The sequence below is a fragment of the Panthera onca genome, chromosome B3 (assembly GCF_046562875.1).
Source record: "Panthera onca isolate mPanOnc1 chromosome B3, mPanOnc1 haplotype 2, whole genome shotgun sequence".
Lineage (NCBI taxonomy): Eukaryota > Metazoa > Chordata > Mammalia > Carnivora > Felidae > Panthera > Panthera onca.
In genome coordinates, this window is record NC_138344.1 from 16,367,015 (window position 1) to 16,384,138 (window position 17,124).

General features: G+C 43.3%; 1 long non-coding RNA gene across 1 annotated transcript in view; it reads right to left on the reverse strand.

Annotated features, from left to right (window-relative positions):
• Positions 1-254: 254 nt before the first annotated feature.
• The window catches only part of LOC132668758 (uncharacterized), an 84,309-nt gene continuing 67,439 nt past the window's right edge, over positions 255-17,124 (reverse strand). Inside the window, exons 4-5 of the long non-coding RNA XR_013556402.1 lie at positions 9,416-9,470; positions 255-455 (exon numbers count right to left, since the gene is read on the reverse strand). This is a non-coding gene — a long non-coding RNA (uncharacterized LOC132668758). The remainder of the gene's footprint in view (positions 456-9,415; positions 9,471-17,124) is intronic.

Below are 17,124 nucleotides of genomic sequence, written 5' to 3' on the forward strand. Positions count from 1 at the left end.
TTTTTTTAAGTGGGCTTTGAGCCCAATGTGGGGCTTGAACTCATGACCCTGAGATCAAGACTTGAGCTGAGATCAAGAGTCAGATACTTCACCCACTGAGCCTTCCTTTAGGCAAAGCTAAGAACTCTGTTCTGGAGCTCCAAAAATATTGGAGCCATGCTTTGGTAAACTAATCATTAGCTAGTATGAATAATTTTAAAATAAAGGGGAAATAAATAAAAGCAAATTAGATTTTCCTTTTTTAAAAGCAGGAGGAAGAGTGTAGAACAATGCTTTAATAAACAGGCAGTCAAGAGTGTTCTTGGACTCCAGGGTCTGGATTTGCCCTAGAGTAGCTCTGTGAATAGAAGCAATTCAGGCCATCTCCTGGAGACTCAATTCCACACCAGTAAGTACACAATGTAGTTAGACCAGCTGAATTTCAGGTTCCCTTCCAGTCCTGACAGTCAATCAGTCTACAAGGAAAAAAAATTCTTATTTAAGAATCAATTAATTAAGATTCATTATGATATTATTTTCTCTTAAAGACATCCAGTCTTAGAGAGAACGATAGCATTTAAGTTTTTAAATACAAAACCAGCAAATGTTCATTACAGAAAAAAAGAAAATAATGTCAACCTCCCTCACTCCCCACCCCCAAATATTCCTAAAACCCTAGTATCCAGAAATAACCATTCTCAACATTATAGTGTTTATCTTTCAGAATATTTCCTGAGCTAAAACATAAGTGCACATCTACTGACATGTATAAATGAGATAACTGTGCTCATATCACATAGCTGAAGGATATAATCATTGGCTTACGTTTTCTAGAGACCAGGTTGGCCTTACATACCGAAAGTTTTACAAACAGATGTGTTCTTTGATTTAACAATTACACTGCTAACAAATGTATATTAAAAGGATATTCATGATAGCATTGTTTAGCGTCAGTTCTTAAAAATGGAAACAAACCAAATGTCCTAAAGTCGGGATTCTGTTAGATAAATTATATGGTGCATCCACACCGTGGAGTACAATGCAGCCTTTAATAATGATACCCCGATGAACAGATCGAAGGATATGAAAAACAACATAGGACCATTTCCTCTGACAACCACAGGTAAGGGAGCTCACGGAAACGCTTTCTTAAAGCCCCAGGGAAGCTGCCAGGATGGGACAGCCCTGATCTGGGCTGCTGACAACAATTCCAGGCTCCCATATGCTCTGCAGCTCCCAGAAATGGCAGACTAACATTTCCCTCCTGCTGGCACTTGTGGGCTCTGCCACAACTGTCACTGTTCCTGTCCTCATTCTCCGCTCTATCTCCCAAAGCCCTTGCCCGCTCTTAACCAAGGCCAGAGAGACTGGCCTCTTGAAGAGTGTCAAGAGACACTCTTGAAGGTAAAAAAAAAAAAAAAAAAAGAAATAAAGAAAGAAAGAAAAAGAAAAAGAAAGAAAGAAAAGAAAAACCTGCTGGGTGGTCCTCTTAGACTTCACAGTGACAGGAGCCTTTCTTCCTCTGGAGCTGGGCAGGGGATGAAGGCGGCCGCAGGGGCAGGAAGCAGAGGGGGCTGGAAGAGGCAGGGGAGTGTGTGGAGACACTCAGCAGAGAGAAAGAGGGTCCCAGAGGAAAACGAAATCAAGAGACCAGGCTCTGGGGCTACAACAGGAAATGGGAAGCCGTGTTCTTTAAATAAGCATTCAGACCATGAAAGGAAGGAAGACGCTGTTGTGCTTTCTTTCTTTAGTAATGTGGCCAATCAAGGAAGGAAGGAAATTCAAGGTATAGTCAGCCAGGTTCTGAGCTGTTTTCTGGTCCCTGGGAAGGAAAAGCTTTCCTTCTGTTATCTACTCCCCTTCCCTTTCTTCTCTACCATCCCACTCAGATTCTCCTGACCCACGGGTACACTTTCCCATCTCTGTTGTCAGAGTCCACCTAAACGTCCCGATGGTTGGGCTGGTGCTAACAAGACAGGGCCCTAGATGGGAGAAAGGTGGCTGGTCCACCTGTGCAGGGTGGGGTGCATGTGATGGTTCACCTCCTCCTCCTCTACTCTGCCACGTGTTGGTCCCCCAATGGGGTGACTGCAGACTAAGAGAGTCTGGAAGTCCCTTACAGTGACTTCCGCATCCTCTCCTGGCCACCCCAGTCACTGGGGTTTGGCTATACCCAACTCCTACTGGGCACTGTCTAGCTTTCCTTTTTACCTTAATTTCCCTTAATTTCCTTTAGTTCTTAATGCCACTAATGCCAAGTATACTTATCAAACTTGGACTGTCAACAACCCCCCTTTCGCTCTATAATTTGGAATAGTACCCAAGGATCAGTTAAACTAATCTAACTCCCTCTCTAAAACGAAGCATCCTTTTCCTCAACATCTCTACCTTTTCCACCTCCCTCCTTTCCTGTTAGTGTGCCATGATGAACTATTAGTTAATTTACATTTTTAATTAACAGACCCGGTAAATCTGAGATGCAACGATAAACAAGTAAAAGTCTGCCCCAGCATCCACCTCTGCTGCCTGGCGGTGCCTGCTGCCTCAAAACTCTTGCATTTTTGTGTCCCCAACCACCATGAGGCCATTGGTAGATATAGCTTTTGTCAGCCTGATGCTATTGTGTTGTCCCCTGACTTCCAAGAATCCTGAATTTCTTAACGAGAAGGAATAAAACATACAAGGAAAGTCCCAGGGTGACACAAAACTAATGGAGACTGTAGAGCACCACACTCCCCAATGGAAGAGGAATCCAATGAGTCAACAACACAGCTTCACAGTAAAGGGAATTCAATTGCCTAAGAACCTGCTATGTGCCAAATACTATGCTAGATGCTTCATGCCCACCAGGAGCCATTATCTCTTCAGGTGCTGAAGACACAATTCCTGTCCTCAAAATAAACATGTGTAGACAAAGCAGGTACATGATAACAGGCTTATAGACACTTGTAAGCAACATCTTAACACAGGGAACTCCAAAGGCAGTCAGACTAGATAAGCATGCGTTTATGATGCTAAAAATAATTTGTATTTATTTGGTGCTTAACAAAAGCCAGGCTCTTCATCATCTTCATCATCAGAGAGATGTTGAATGATGTAGGTATTAAATTAAATTACTTTTAAAGTCGGCGATCTATTGGTATATATAATGGCGATGAATTGACCTGAGTAAGAATTAAATCTTATTTTGTGAATATGTGAAGTGAAGTTTATTAAAACCCAACAATAATTAGTCATATTGGCTTAAAAGCTGCTAATTCTGGAACACAATTAATACTCAGTAATATTTTAATGGTAATTGATATTTAAACCACAACACGAATTATGACTAGTGTTCGTTGTGACAATTAGTCGTTTTTGAGCACTGTCCTAAGTACATCCTAGAAAGCAGCTCATTTATTACTCCTATTAACCTATGTGAGAGATTCTATTATGGATCTCATTTTACAGATGAGGAAACTGAGGCACAGAACAGTGAAGTGATCTGTGCCTGGTTTTAAATATGGTGGGGATAGAAGTGAGACTGAAACCAGGTTCTCCTTGGTTCTGAACCCACAGTGTCCTAACCCACGAGCACACCAACTAGATTCAGCTACTAGTTTGTTGGCTTGTTCTTTAAAGTGGGCCCCATGCCCAACGTGGGGTTTGAACTCATGACCCTGAGATCAAGAGTCACGTGCTCTACTGACTGAGGCAGCCAGGCACCCTAGATTCGGTTACTAGTTTTAATAATAAAGAAATTACAACTTAGGGGCACCCAGGTGGGTCAGATGGTTAAGCATCTGACTCTTGATTTTGGCTCAGGTCATGACCTCATCATGGTTTGTGGATTCGAGCCTTGCGTTGGGCTCCATGCTGACAGTGCAGGCCTGCTTGGGATTCTCTCTCTCCCTCTCTCTCTCTCCTTATCCCACTGGTTCCCTCTCTCTCGCTCTCGCTTTCAGTCTCTCAAAATAAATAAATAAACTTAAAAAAAATAAAAAGAAATCACAATTTAAAGAAACCTCTAGGGTATGTTCCACTATAATATAATAGGTAAAATCTAGTTGAAAACCAACCACATCAGGGCGCCTGGGTGACTCAGCTGGTTGAACGTCTGACTTCAGCTCAGGTCATGATCTCACACTTTGTGGGTTTGAGCCCCACATTGGACTCTCTGCTGTTAGCATGGAGCTCACTTTGGACCCTCTGTGTCCCCCTCACTGTCCCTCCCCCAACTTACACTCTCTTTCTTAAAGTAAATAAATAAACTTAAAAAGAAAAAAAAAACCAACCACATCCTTTTTTCTTTTTTTTTTTCTTTTTTTTTTTTTTTTTTTTGTATATTTCTGACAAGTTAACTGTTCCGTTTCCAGAGGGTTTCTCTATAGGAGTGGTCATCACTACTAAAATCCTTTTTATCTGAAAACTCCTAGCCTGGCTTTCAATCACCCAAGCCGACTTTTTAAAAGGGGGTGTTGCCTCTTGTACCAACCGTTCTTTCTTTGCAGTCCCGACACCTGCAAAAGCCAAAATTGTTTTTCCCCTGCTGCTTCTTGCTTGTGGGATGCGGGCTCTGGGGCCTGACATGACTCACAATAGGCATGGGGACCCTTGCAAGACCAGCTCACGGTGCTTCCTGAAGAAGCTCTTTGGACACCCAGGCCTGAGGGGCTCCTGGGAAGGCCTCCCGACTGCCTGATGAAGACATCACAGACCAGAGGGAGCATTTAAACACCGCTGGCTGCTTTGCATCCCTCAGAATGGAAAACGCTCTGCTCTGCCGGGTACCTTGCAATGGAAGGACCAGAATCTGATTCCTTCTCCAACTGCCAGCGACTTAATGCGTTGCTCTCTCTTACCAGGAGTTGAAAAACGCTTTGCATGATCAAAATATTTTAAGGTCTCCCCAATTTTTCTTCTGAAAATTGCCACTGATTCTGCCTAGGGTTAGTTTCTCCAGTATTTGATTACCTTCCCCTCTCTCCTGTGGGTTTTCACTGCGTGTTGATGGGTACTTTGAACTTGCTGAGTGTTACAAGTGGGGGCTGAGCTTGTATTACGCATTAGGTGAGGTAACTTCAAGGCCATGAAGCTAAAAGGATTCTAAGATGTGGCTGGAGGAATTTCTGTCAAATATCGTACTGAATTTTTTCTCACCAAATTCCTCACTGGAAAGATGAACGCGTTAGAGCACAAGGCTTATAATCTACATCTCCACTTAAATAATTTTATGCTTGGGGGCACGTGGGTGGCTCTGTCGGTAAAGCATCCATCTCGTGATTTCTGCTCTGGTCATGATCTCACAGGTCATGAGATCGAGCCCTGTGTCAGGCTCTGCGCTGACAGCACAGAGCCTGCTTGGGATTCTCTCTCTCTCCCTTTCTCTCTCTGTCCCTCTCCTGCTCTCTCTCTCTCTCTCTCTCTCTCTCATTTTCTCTCAAAATAAATGAATAAATATTAAATGATAATAAGAATAATGTCATGCTTGAATCGATTTTTAAAACCCATAAATCTGCATCCTATTGTAAGATTCTGATGAGGGCTGCTGTCTTAACTACGGCTGCTGAAGGTTCAAGAGAAGCTTCCCTAGGAAAACCGGATTGGGTTTGTAAATGAAAAAAGAAAAAAAAAATACAAGCACTCGTTCTTAAACTCTAGCTACACTGAAGACGAATGTGTGATTTACCAAAATGGTCCAGATTCAAGAAGAGGCTCCCTGTAGCTGACCCCACTCATATGTAAAGCCAAAACCCACAGCAAGTTAGCCTTGAGTCAAAATAAAACTTTGCTCCATCAAACAATGAGAAAAGATCTTGGAAACAAAAGTCCTTTCTTCAGTCTTGTATCATCTAATGGATAGCAACAATTCTCGCCCTCACCAATATCGATACTTCCTCGAAGTTCAACACCACCAATTACATTTCCTGGACATTTGTGCGGCTCTCGCAAGACACAGGTCACCTTCCACATTCCCACATTTCAACTCATCCTAGTAATTTTGTTCAGAAATTTTCAATGCATTTCCACTGAGACTCCCATCTCCAGGTAACTGTTACTACACACAGACTGGGTTAGAAAGTCAAGGTGTTTTTATCCTCCCATGGCAGAGTCACCAAGTTTTCTAAACAGCACTCATGATTTTCTACTTGAAATCCATTGTTTGTGTATACTTCTTGCTACCTGAACCACAAGCTTCATGAGAAGAGGAACCATCTCTTCTTCAAAGATTGCATCCTATCACCTACGGCACTTTGCACACGATAGTTACGCAATAAATATACATTGAAGGACCCAGAAATTCCCCTTCTAGGAATGCGTCCTACAGATGTGTTGGCAGAAATGCAAAAAGAGATATACCTTGTAGCATTGCCTTCCACGATAAAAATTGGGATCTACATAAAATGCCCATCAACAGAGGAATGGTAAGATAACCTTCCATAGCATACAAACTATGGATTGCTACATAGATAAAAATATACATAACATGTACACATGCACTGATAACAGGAGCAAATTAACTATGATATGATAAAGTGTGCATGGCATTATTATGTGAGAAAAGTTAAAAAAGAAGAGTTGCAGAAAACATGTATAGTATGCTCCCATTTTTAATACGTGTATATATATATATATATATATATATATATATATATATATTATGTGCTATAACATTTTTATGCATCAAAAAATGTCTGAAAGGATATACAGTGTGCTCTCATGAGGAACATTTCTGGGAAGTGGATGTGGTGGAGGAAAGGAGAATTTTGCTCCTTTATGTGAATTTTGAGGCTGCTGGTGCTCTGTGCACTGAGTATGTATATCTTTACAATAAAAGCTTGAGGAAAATAAGTATTATCTAAATGAATGAGTGAATGAATGAAAATTGAATGAATAACATCCACATAATCAAGTAGCTAATTCTGAATACCTATGCTGGTTATGAGGACAAGCTGATGAAATCAGTCCTCTGCTAGGGATGGAAACATTATAGGATCAGACAGGTATTTACTGAAAGGCAACATAACACCATGCAAATTATCCCACCCTAGGAGTCTGTAGACTAAATTCCTGGATCATCTACTTACCTACCGAGCTGTGGGACTATATAGCTTCCCTAGATCTTAAGTTTTCTGATTTACGAAATAAGGTTGAGCTGATTTACAAAATAAGGTTTATAAAAAAGAGCTCCAAAATTCCTTTGAATTCTAAATTTCTTACCCCTTTCTTGAAGGGAGAGAGAGGAATGATGGGGGTCATCAAATGGCCAAAGGATTAAAGACGGCAGGTGCACTGCTAGAAGAAGACAGGCAGTTAACAGAAACTGACATTGAAAAAAAGAAGTACTTAGGAGGTTAACATTCATTTTATACTTTACTTCATGATATAAATTTATGCTTTCATCTGCATTCAACCCCACATAACATCCTATAAGACAAGGGAACACTGTTTACAGCATGACATTTCAAATATCCAGATGATGGTCCATTTGGAATAGATTACAACTCTGCTTTCTGTCATCAAGCATTCTTGGACCCATATTGCATCCATATGTAGCCAAGAACCATTTGTTGGTCCAGTTTTCTTTCATTTGGGGAGAAAGGGGGAAAATGGAGAAAAAGTTTAACCCAGGAGTCTTTCTTAATATGCTCTTTCTTCTAACTTTTCTAGATTAGAAACTTTTCTTCATAATGGTTGATGAGCAAATAACGTCCATTAATAACGTGATAGCAGAAGGGAACCTGAATCTCATCAACATGAAAGGTAACCTCCTGCCTCAGAAACCATATTGATCCATGAATTTTACGCCAAATATGTTGCAAATATCAGACCAAGAGGGTTACTCAGATATAATCTAATGAGAAGAGCTTCTTTAATATTTTCCCATTCCTTGGTTTTAAAAAAAAAGCTAACTTCTTTTTATCATGACATCTTATTAAATGCAAAAGGAGCCAATGGTTTGCATTGTCCCCAGTGATATAATATACAGTCCTTTTTATGTTTTCTGACAGAGGATCTTAATTAGACCTTAGAAAGGACAAGTCCATTTTTTTAGCCAACTTTGAAAGACGATCTTACCCACCTAATTCTAGTTGAAAATCAATACATACCATTCTGCCTTTAGCAGTTCCCAGAATGATATCCACACTGTCTTACCTCCCAGAGACCTGCATCTAGTCTTCGTTACCCAGATATTTCTTTGTTCCTTTAAGAGCTACAAAGAAACATCCAGTCTGACTGAATTGAGAACAATGGAAAATAAAAATTTCAGAGTCGGAAGAAAGATGGAAAGCGTTGCCCTCCTTGAAGTGGAAGCCTGAGAATTTCAGCCTCGGTTGCCAGAGAGGGTGATGAAATCAGGGCTGGAAAAATAAAATGGCCATGCGAGTTCTCTGATCAGCACTTGCCTCCCACAGACTCTGTCTCCTTCTGCCTGTCTGCTATTCCTTCCAAGTGCTTTCCTACCTCCTGACAGTTGACCAGGCACCCCGTCTTCCCGACTGCAGGACCTCAAACCGGACCAGTCTTCCTCATTTGGAAAGTGTCCGGCAATGGGATCTGTTCTCCCAATCCTGTCCACACATGCCTAGCCTGTGTAGACCGTACTAATCTGTAGCTACTAAAACAGTTAAATGGTTAAAGTAAGAGCTACAGTGTAAATATTGTTACAGTGGCTTCTGAAAATAAAGTCTTAGATCCAAGACAACCCTTCCCAGGTCCTGTCTGATAATCCTACAGTTGTTCCCTCTAAACCCAGGTGCAACCTTACAAATCTAAATACAGGATTCCAAGTAACCACTTCTTTCAGATGGAAACTATTGGCCATCATTGTTGACCCTCTAAAAGCAAACACTACAATTGCTTAGATAAGCATGGATAGCTGCCAAAGAAGGTGGGTAAGATTGGTACTTTGTCATAGGTAAGGCGGACCTTTCAATAAATCCATATGATGACATCACCCCAGCTACCTATGAAACTGGCCCTACTTTAAATACACCCCGGGGCACCTGGGTGGCTCAGTCGGTTAAGCGTCCGACTTCGGCTCAGGTCATGATCTCACGGTCCGTGGGTTCGAGCCCCGTGTCGGGCTCTGTGCTGACAGCTCAGAACCTGGAGCCTGTTTCAGGTTCTGTGTGTGTGTGTCTCTCTCTCTGTCCCTCCCCTGCTCTCTCACTGTCTCTTAAAAAAATGAATAAATATAAAAAACATTTTTTGAATATAGCCCTCTGATTCAGTACTGTAAGGACAGGAGTACCTCTAGTCCATCTGTAGTATTCTCTGTGACGATAAAGCCAACTTCTTCCATCCTTGACTGCTTAATGATTTAAGTCTTAAGCCTTCAAATCAACAAATTCTTTGCCAAACACTTAAATTTGGTGAAAAAAAAAAATAAGTCACCGCTGTTCTTGTCTAATGCGTTTCTATTTCACCCAGTTCTGAACTTGTAAGCACTTACCCAAGGGTATGGCAAAAGCATGCAATGTTCACTCATAATGCAAAACAGCCCACACCTAAAAAAGTCAGCAAATTTTATTAGCTTGAATTTGGGGAAGCCTTTCTGACATTGTATAATCCCATTTGATCTCCAGATTATTGTACTGAATTAATGCATTTGTTACACATGTATTACGGACCCACCATATACAAAGTAGCCATCTGAATCAATGACATATGTGATACCTTCATTGTCCTATTTTGAAAACACAAGACAATTGCTTGGCATTAATACGGAAGCATCATTTCTCTTTGGTGGCTTAGATTTGTGACTTTTCTCCCTGTCACCCCACCCCCACCCACACATGCCCGTTAACACAGGAATCAGATTACCCTTGTTTTATTCATATCAGGGTATTTCACCACAGATGTCTTCTGAAAACCTGTTAGATAACCAGAATCCCTCATTCATATTCACACGGTGTCTCAGTCCTTTCTGCAGGATTTCAACACATTTTTCCAAATTGTTTGGCGTTCTTCTCATGTAAAGGTTCTGAAGTTAGCTCTAGCTTTCTCTCAGATGAAAACTGTCTACAAGACTTAGTAACTCATATTAATAATGAAGTTTGACCCATCCAAGTTTGATCACTTACACAATTTGCACAGTAGAAAATACCAGTTTGCCACTAAATCAAACTTAATTTTTCTGTAAGCTGATTTCATCCTAGAGGGACAACGTAATGAGACTTGGCAAATAGGTAGGGAACGTTAGAATCCCGCAGAAGAGCAAAAAGCAGCGATCTCTCTACTCCTGACGTTACTTACTTTTCCCTACCTGGAAATCTTAATAATAATAATCTCAGACTCAGTGTTTATTTCATTCCCCATGAGCTGGACCCTCATCTCTCCAAATAATCCTGGACCATTCGGATTTAGTGACTGGCTTGAGATTCAAAAATTTCTGTACAAGGAGGAATTGGGTTTGTTTTTTTGTTTTTTGTTTTTTTTTTTTTTTTGTAGTAACGATAGCATAATGCTACACATAGAGTGAATAATTTTTTTTAACGCACATGTTTTTCCAAAAGGCCAAATTTTTGTGGAAATAAACAGAGACCACCCACATGAGAACAAGCAGGGGCTCTCTCTTTTGAGTTCAAGGGAGCCAGCGACAATCACGGGCGCTTGGCAGAGATTCAAAGGCAGACAGAACAGAACACGTGTGCCACGGTGGGGAAAAGGGAAGGTTTCAGGTGTGCCCTCATTGGAGGCACTGGTGATGGGGACGCTGGACACGGGCTAGCTAGAAGGGGGACATCCTATGTCATTGGTTAGGGAAGCGTATCTGGCTTTCTCCGCTTGGCCCTCAACTGGAAGCAGGGACAAAAATTAGGGAAGGTGTCAGTTACTGATCAAGTCCTGACTATTCACGGCCCGTTGGTACAGCGGTTGACTTAGTTGCCCGGATTTGTTGCTGCAGGTTGCGGGTCAGAGGTCTATTTTATTCATGGTCTGGCCATTGCCAATTTATACACTCAGTCTCTCGACTGACACACACTGAAGAGTCTTGCTTAAATCCAGCAGCATTAAAATGGCCATGCTGTTTTAACAACTGGTACTTCCCATCCAATTAGCTAGTTGAGCATTTCTTTTCTGTGATGACAAAGTAGAAGTCATTCAATGTACATTATTTTGAAGAAAGTAAAACACACACACACACACACACACACACACACCAAATATTCCACCATGTTTAAAAGACAACTGTGTTAACATTTTGGGGTGTACATTTCCACTGTTCATTCTTTTTTTTTTTTTTAGTGTTTATTCTTGAGAGAGAGAGAGAGAGAAAGACAGAGCACAAATGGGGGAGACACAGAATCAGAAACAGGCTCCAGGCTCCGAGCTGTCAGCACAGAGCACAATGCGGGGCTCAAACTCACGAACAGCAAGATCATGACCTGAGCCGAAGTTGTAGGCTCAACCAACTGAGCCACCCAGGCACCCCTCCACTGTTCATTCTTTATACAAAATGTACAAAAAAAACAAAACAAAACAAAAAAAAAACAGAATTGAGCTGGGCATAGTAATTTGTAAACTCTTACAAACTAACAAAAAATCCAACAATCATGAGCATTCCTCTGCTTTGTCATTTAGCAATCTTCTCTATCATCATTTTAATAACTGTTATTTTAATGGCTACATATATTAAGCGTCCTCTGATTTGAGATCTTCATGGTATCTAGTTTTCACTATAAGAGAAAGGTATTGCACAGAACATTCCTGAAGGTAACTCTTACTACACAGCTCTGAACAGTAGATTCTCAAGAAAAAAAAAAAAAAAAATTAAAAAGTGTTGGTGAGGGGCGCCTGGGTAGCTCAATCAGTCGGTTAAGCATCCAACCTCAGCTCAGGTCATGACTTCATGATTCATGAGTTCGAGCCCCGCGTCGGGCTCTGAGCTGACAGCTCCAGCCTGGAGCCTGCTTGGGATTCTGTGTCGCCCCCTCTCTCTGCTCCTCTCCCACCCGCACTCTGTCTCTCTCAAAAATAAACATTTTTAAAAACAATTTTAATAAAAATAAAAAGTGTTTGTATTAAGAACTGACCAAGAGGCCATAGAGTAGTGAATACCCAGGGAAGCTGGTAGGTGGATTGTACCTGTTTCACAGCCCCCCCGCCGAACCCCCTCGCTTCTCCTCCTCCGCCCCAGGTCCTCATCCACAGGAAAAGAGCTCTCCAAGGACACGGCAACAACACCACTTTGCAATCCTTCCAGCCCACCTCCTGCTGCTCTGGAGAGCAATCCTCCGGCCTGGGGCAGCATCCCGTGGGAGCTCATCCTGGACGGAGCCCCGCAGAGCGTTCAACCTGGAGGCCTGGCCATCTTGCTGGAGGAGGTTGCTACCCTCATGCTACCTGCTTTTCCCCGACAGGCCGAGGAAGACCTCTCAGAAGTCTCAGAAGCCCTCTCTCTGGGCCTCTTTGAACTTCAGAGGGTGTCGGGCTACAGCCTGCCTGCGAGCCCGGGGCAATCCGAGCTGCTACAACAGGTGAACTGAACGTTGAGGTTACCTTCCTGCTGCATAGACAAATCCTTCTCTCTGGGTGAGCCGTATGATCGTGTGGTTTCCTGTCAGGTTCAAACATTTTAGAAATATCATAAAGTTTGCGTAAAACACCAAGTTGCCCAGACAGAAACGAGCTCAGTGTTAGGGGAAGAAATAGGCACATTTTAAAGTCATGACGAAGTGTGGATCCAGGTGGAGGTCTTTTTTTCTTTTTTAATTAAAAAAAAATTTTTTTAATGTTTCTTTATTTTTGAGAGAGAGCACGCACACAAGCAGGGGAGGGACAGAGACAGAGTGAGAGAGAGACACAGAATCTGAAGCAGGCTCCAAACTCTGAGCTGTCGGCACAGCTCAGCACAGAACTGACTGAGCCCCCCCAGGAGCCCCCCAGGTGGAGGTCTTGAGGCTACCATTTGGGTGTGCCCTTTAAGACAGAGAATTTGAAGTTACCAGTATAAAATTAGCTACAGGGGTTTAGAATTCACCTTGCAGGGAAGGGTGCCGCTGCTCATAGTTGAAGCTAAATCTCCCGGGACGGGAGGCTGAGAATGTGCAGTTCTAAAGAATTCCCCGGAGATACGGGGCGAATTGCTGGCCCCCACTTCGAGAGGGTTCACACTTTGGGAATCGCTGGTTTATACAATCGGCTGTTGGGGGCTCTTTAAGAAAAAGTACAAAATTCTTCTTCACATTTTACACAAATCTTATTTACTTTTCTCTGTTTGACAAACACACACACACACACACACACACACACACACACACGACCCCACTGTAGGGTCCCTCCCAGGCTCTTGGAAAGGTTCCAGCAAGTAAGGGGGTGGGGGCTGTGAGGCTTCTTTTGGCGCCCTGGTCAGGCCACCACTGGGGATACTTGCTCTATGGCTCAGCAGAGACCTAAGAGGCTGCATTTCTTTCTTTCTTTTTTTTTTCTTTTTGTAATTTACATTCAAGTTAGTTAGCATCTAGTGCAACAATGATTTCAGGAGTAGATTCCTTAATGCTAAATCCTTAATGCTAAATGACCCATTTAGCCCTTCCCCCCTCCCACAACCCCTCCAGTAACCCTCTGTTTATTCTCCATATTTAAGTCTCTTATGTTTTGTCCCCCTCCCTGTTTTTATATTATTTTTGCTTCCCTTCCCTTATATTCATCTGTTTTGTCTCTTAAAGTCTTCATATGAGTGAAGTCATATGATTTTTGTCCCTCTCTGACTAATTTCACTTAGCATAATACCCTCCAGTTCCATCCACATAGTTGCAAATGGCAAGAGTTCATTCTTTCTGATTGCCGAGTAATACTCCATTGTATATATATACCACATTTTCTTTATCCATTCATCCATCAATGGACACGTGGGCTCTTTCCATACTTTGGTTATTGTGGATAGTGCTGCTATAAACATGGGGGTGCATATGTCCCTTTGAAACAGCACACCTGTATCCTGTGGATAAATGCCTAGTAGTGCAATTGCTGGGTTCTAGGGTAGTTCTATTTTTAAGTTTTTGAGGAACCTCCATACTGTTTTCCAGAGTGGCTGCACCGGTTTGCATCCCCACCAGCAGTGCAAAAGAGATCTAAGAGGCTGGATTTCTGCAAAAGAAGAGATCATGCCAACTCTCTTCAAAACACAAAGACAGGGGGCGCCTGGGTGGCTCAGTGGGCTAAGCGTCCGACTTCGGCTCAGATCATGATCTCGTGGCTGGTGGATTTTGAGCCCCGCATCGGGCTCTGTGCTGTCAGCTCAGAGCCTGCTTGGGATTCTGTGTCTCTTTCTCTCTCTGCCCCTCCCCAACTCGCATTCTCTTTGTCTCTCAAAAATAATAAGTAAATATTTAAAAAAAAAAAAAACCACAAAGACAACGATTGTTACAGTTACTGCGGGGGGGGGGGGGGGGGGCGGGGGCGGGGATAGCACAGTGTGCCCAGGCTGAACACTGATGAGGTCAACTAAGGAAACTCAAACCTTGACCTTGCCCTGGACTGCGTGGCCTCGGCCGGTCACGGCCCTCTCTGGGCATGTGTTACCTCGTCTCTAAAACGGAGATGACAACAGCATCTCTTTCACAGCAGAGTTGTGAGGAGTCAGCACCCAGTCAGGACCGGCTGCCCTCCGTAGACGCAGGAGCAGCACGACGTAGTTTACGGCATCAACCCTGGAGGCAGACCACCCGGGTTGGGATCCTGGTCTCCCCACTTCACAGCTGTGCAAACACAGGCGTGTGAAGTAATCTCCCTGGGCCTCGTCTCCTCATCCACGAATCAGGAATAATAATAATCGCAGTCTCCATCAGTTCAAGGATGATATGAGATAAGGTATACAAATATGCACAGCGCCCGGCACACAGGCAAGTGACGTAAATGCTGGCACTGCTCTTGCTGTCGCCGTGATTTTCTCAGGTGATGACCCTCTGAATCCTCACTGGCTCGGGAAACCTGAAGCATGGAGGAACCCCCCTGCGTCTTCCTCATCGCCCACCGTTAAGCACATGGGGAAAAGTCAGTACAATTCTTCTGAATCGAAAACAAAACTGAACTGAATGGCTCTAGCTCATCAACATCAGTCACCCGAATTCATCATTCGTGCTGTTAACAGAGTTCCGTGAAAATCACAGTCTAATCTAACCAGCCTGCCTCTGCCCTAACCTTCCATTGCTTTCCCACCAAATTACATTCACACCTTAGAGTTGGTGGTGGGAAAAGGTGGGGGGGACCTCGCTTCTTAGGGGTCAATCAAATTTGTCCTCTAGGGACAGCACCTGATTGGCTTACCTATTGAGAGCTTCATGATTTTATCAACGTTTCGTGTGGTTGATCTTCAATACATAGAATACTGAAACCATCAGGGGTATTAGGAAGGGAACAGCTATAGAGGTCATTGTCATTTTGGAAGCCATCAGCAAAATGGCTAAGGTTTTGAGACGGCCGCCAGTGAGCCTGCTGGGCGCCATCTGTGAAGGGGGTCCAACTACGAAATGCAGAGGTTGAGAGACAGCACAGAATCCTGGCCAAAAAGCCTCGAACAAGTGGTGGGGGCCACCCCTTTGATAAATGGGCCTACTGCCACCCTGTGCCCTACCTAACCTCCCCTAAGGGGTACCGTGAAGACAGCAACACTGAGTCCTCAGTGAAACCCTCAGGGGCTTCCGTTAAAGGAAGTCTGGGTTGTGTTTCACTATTCAATGCTAGGAAATATCATTTGTGATCGAGTAAAAACATGATATCTCTCCCTACAAGATTCTAAAATACTCATCGATTCATTCAAAAGCATGGGCAGCACCTCTTATGGGCCGTCAATGATTCCAACACGGGGATGGGAAGTAAAGTATTTCATGCAACTTCTTTGGGATCATGTCAGTTGCAAACTGCCTGAAGACCTGTGTCCCCCACAGTGCAGGGCACAGAGGATGTACTCACTTAAATCTGGACGAATTTAAATACACCGGTAATATGCTTCCGGTACCATGAACTAGAACGACACAGTCTGCTAATATCACGTTCACCAAAGGAGAGAGGGTACCTGTCGTGTGTCTTCTATATGAACACGTCCTGTCTTCACAAGGAGACCAGGAGTACCTCTCAGAGATGGACTGCATGGTAACCAACACTGTCCTGATGGCATCGGGCAGGGGGCCTGCTCTTTGCTGTGAAGGCTCTTGTCAACAACCTCCACGTGGTGGACGCAGTTCACCTTGTCCCACTCATTCTCCCTGGAATCCATACCCGCCCCGTGGGAACAAAGTGTTAAGGGTACACAGAGTAGGGAGCCTGCTTTCTGCTGAGAATTTGCAGGAAGGTAGTCCAAAGAACAGACATTAAAACCGGTCCTTGAGGGGCACCTGGGTGGCTCAGTCGGTTAAGCGTCCGACTTCGGCTCAGGTCACGATCTCGCGCTCCGTGAGTTCGAGCCCCGCATCGGGCTCTGTGCTGACTGCTCAGAGCCTGGAGCCTGTTTCGGATTCTATGTCTCCCTCTCTCTCTGACCCTCCCCCGTTCATGCTCTGTTTCTCTCTGTCTCAGAAATAAATAAACGTTAAAAAAAAAAAAAAAAAAAAAAAAAAAAAAAAAAACCGGTCCTTGAAAGCACGAGTAAGATTGTGGCGATGGTGGTGGTGAATGGGAGGAAGACTATCCCAAGCAGAGTGAACGGCATGAGGGAAAAGTACCGTGGCGCAAAAAGGGGAAGCAGGGTATATACCCCACAAGAATGGAAAACAGGGACTCAAGCAGATATACATACGCCCATGTTCATAACAGCATTATTCACAATAGCCAAAAGATGTCAGCAACCCAGGTGACCCATGACAGAAGAATGGCTAAACAAAATGTGGTCTATGCAAGCAATGGAATCTTACTCAGCCTTAAAAAGGGAGGAAATTCTGACACCTGCTACAACACGGATGAATCTTGTGGATATTATGCTAAGTGGAATAAGCCAGTCACGAAAGGACAAATATTGTATGATTCCACCCATAACAAGTACCTAGATCAGTCAAATTTGGAGGCAGAAAGTCAAGTGGTAGTTGTCTGGGGCTAAATGAGTTGGGAATAGAGTTATTATTTAATGGATAATGGATTGTTTCGGTTTTGCAAGATGAAAAGAATTCTGGAGATGGATGGTGGTTGTCGTTACACAACATCGTGAAGGTACTTAATGCCTCT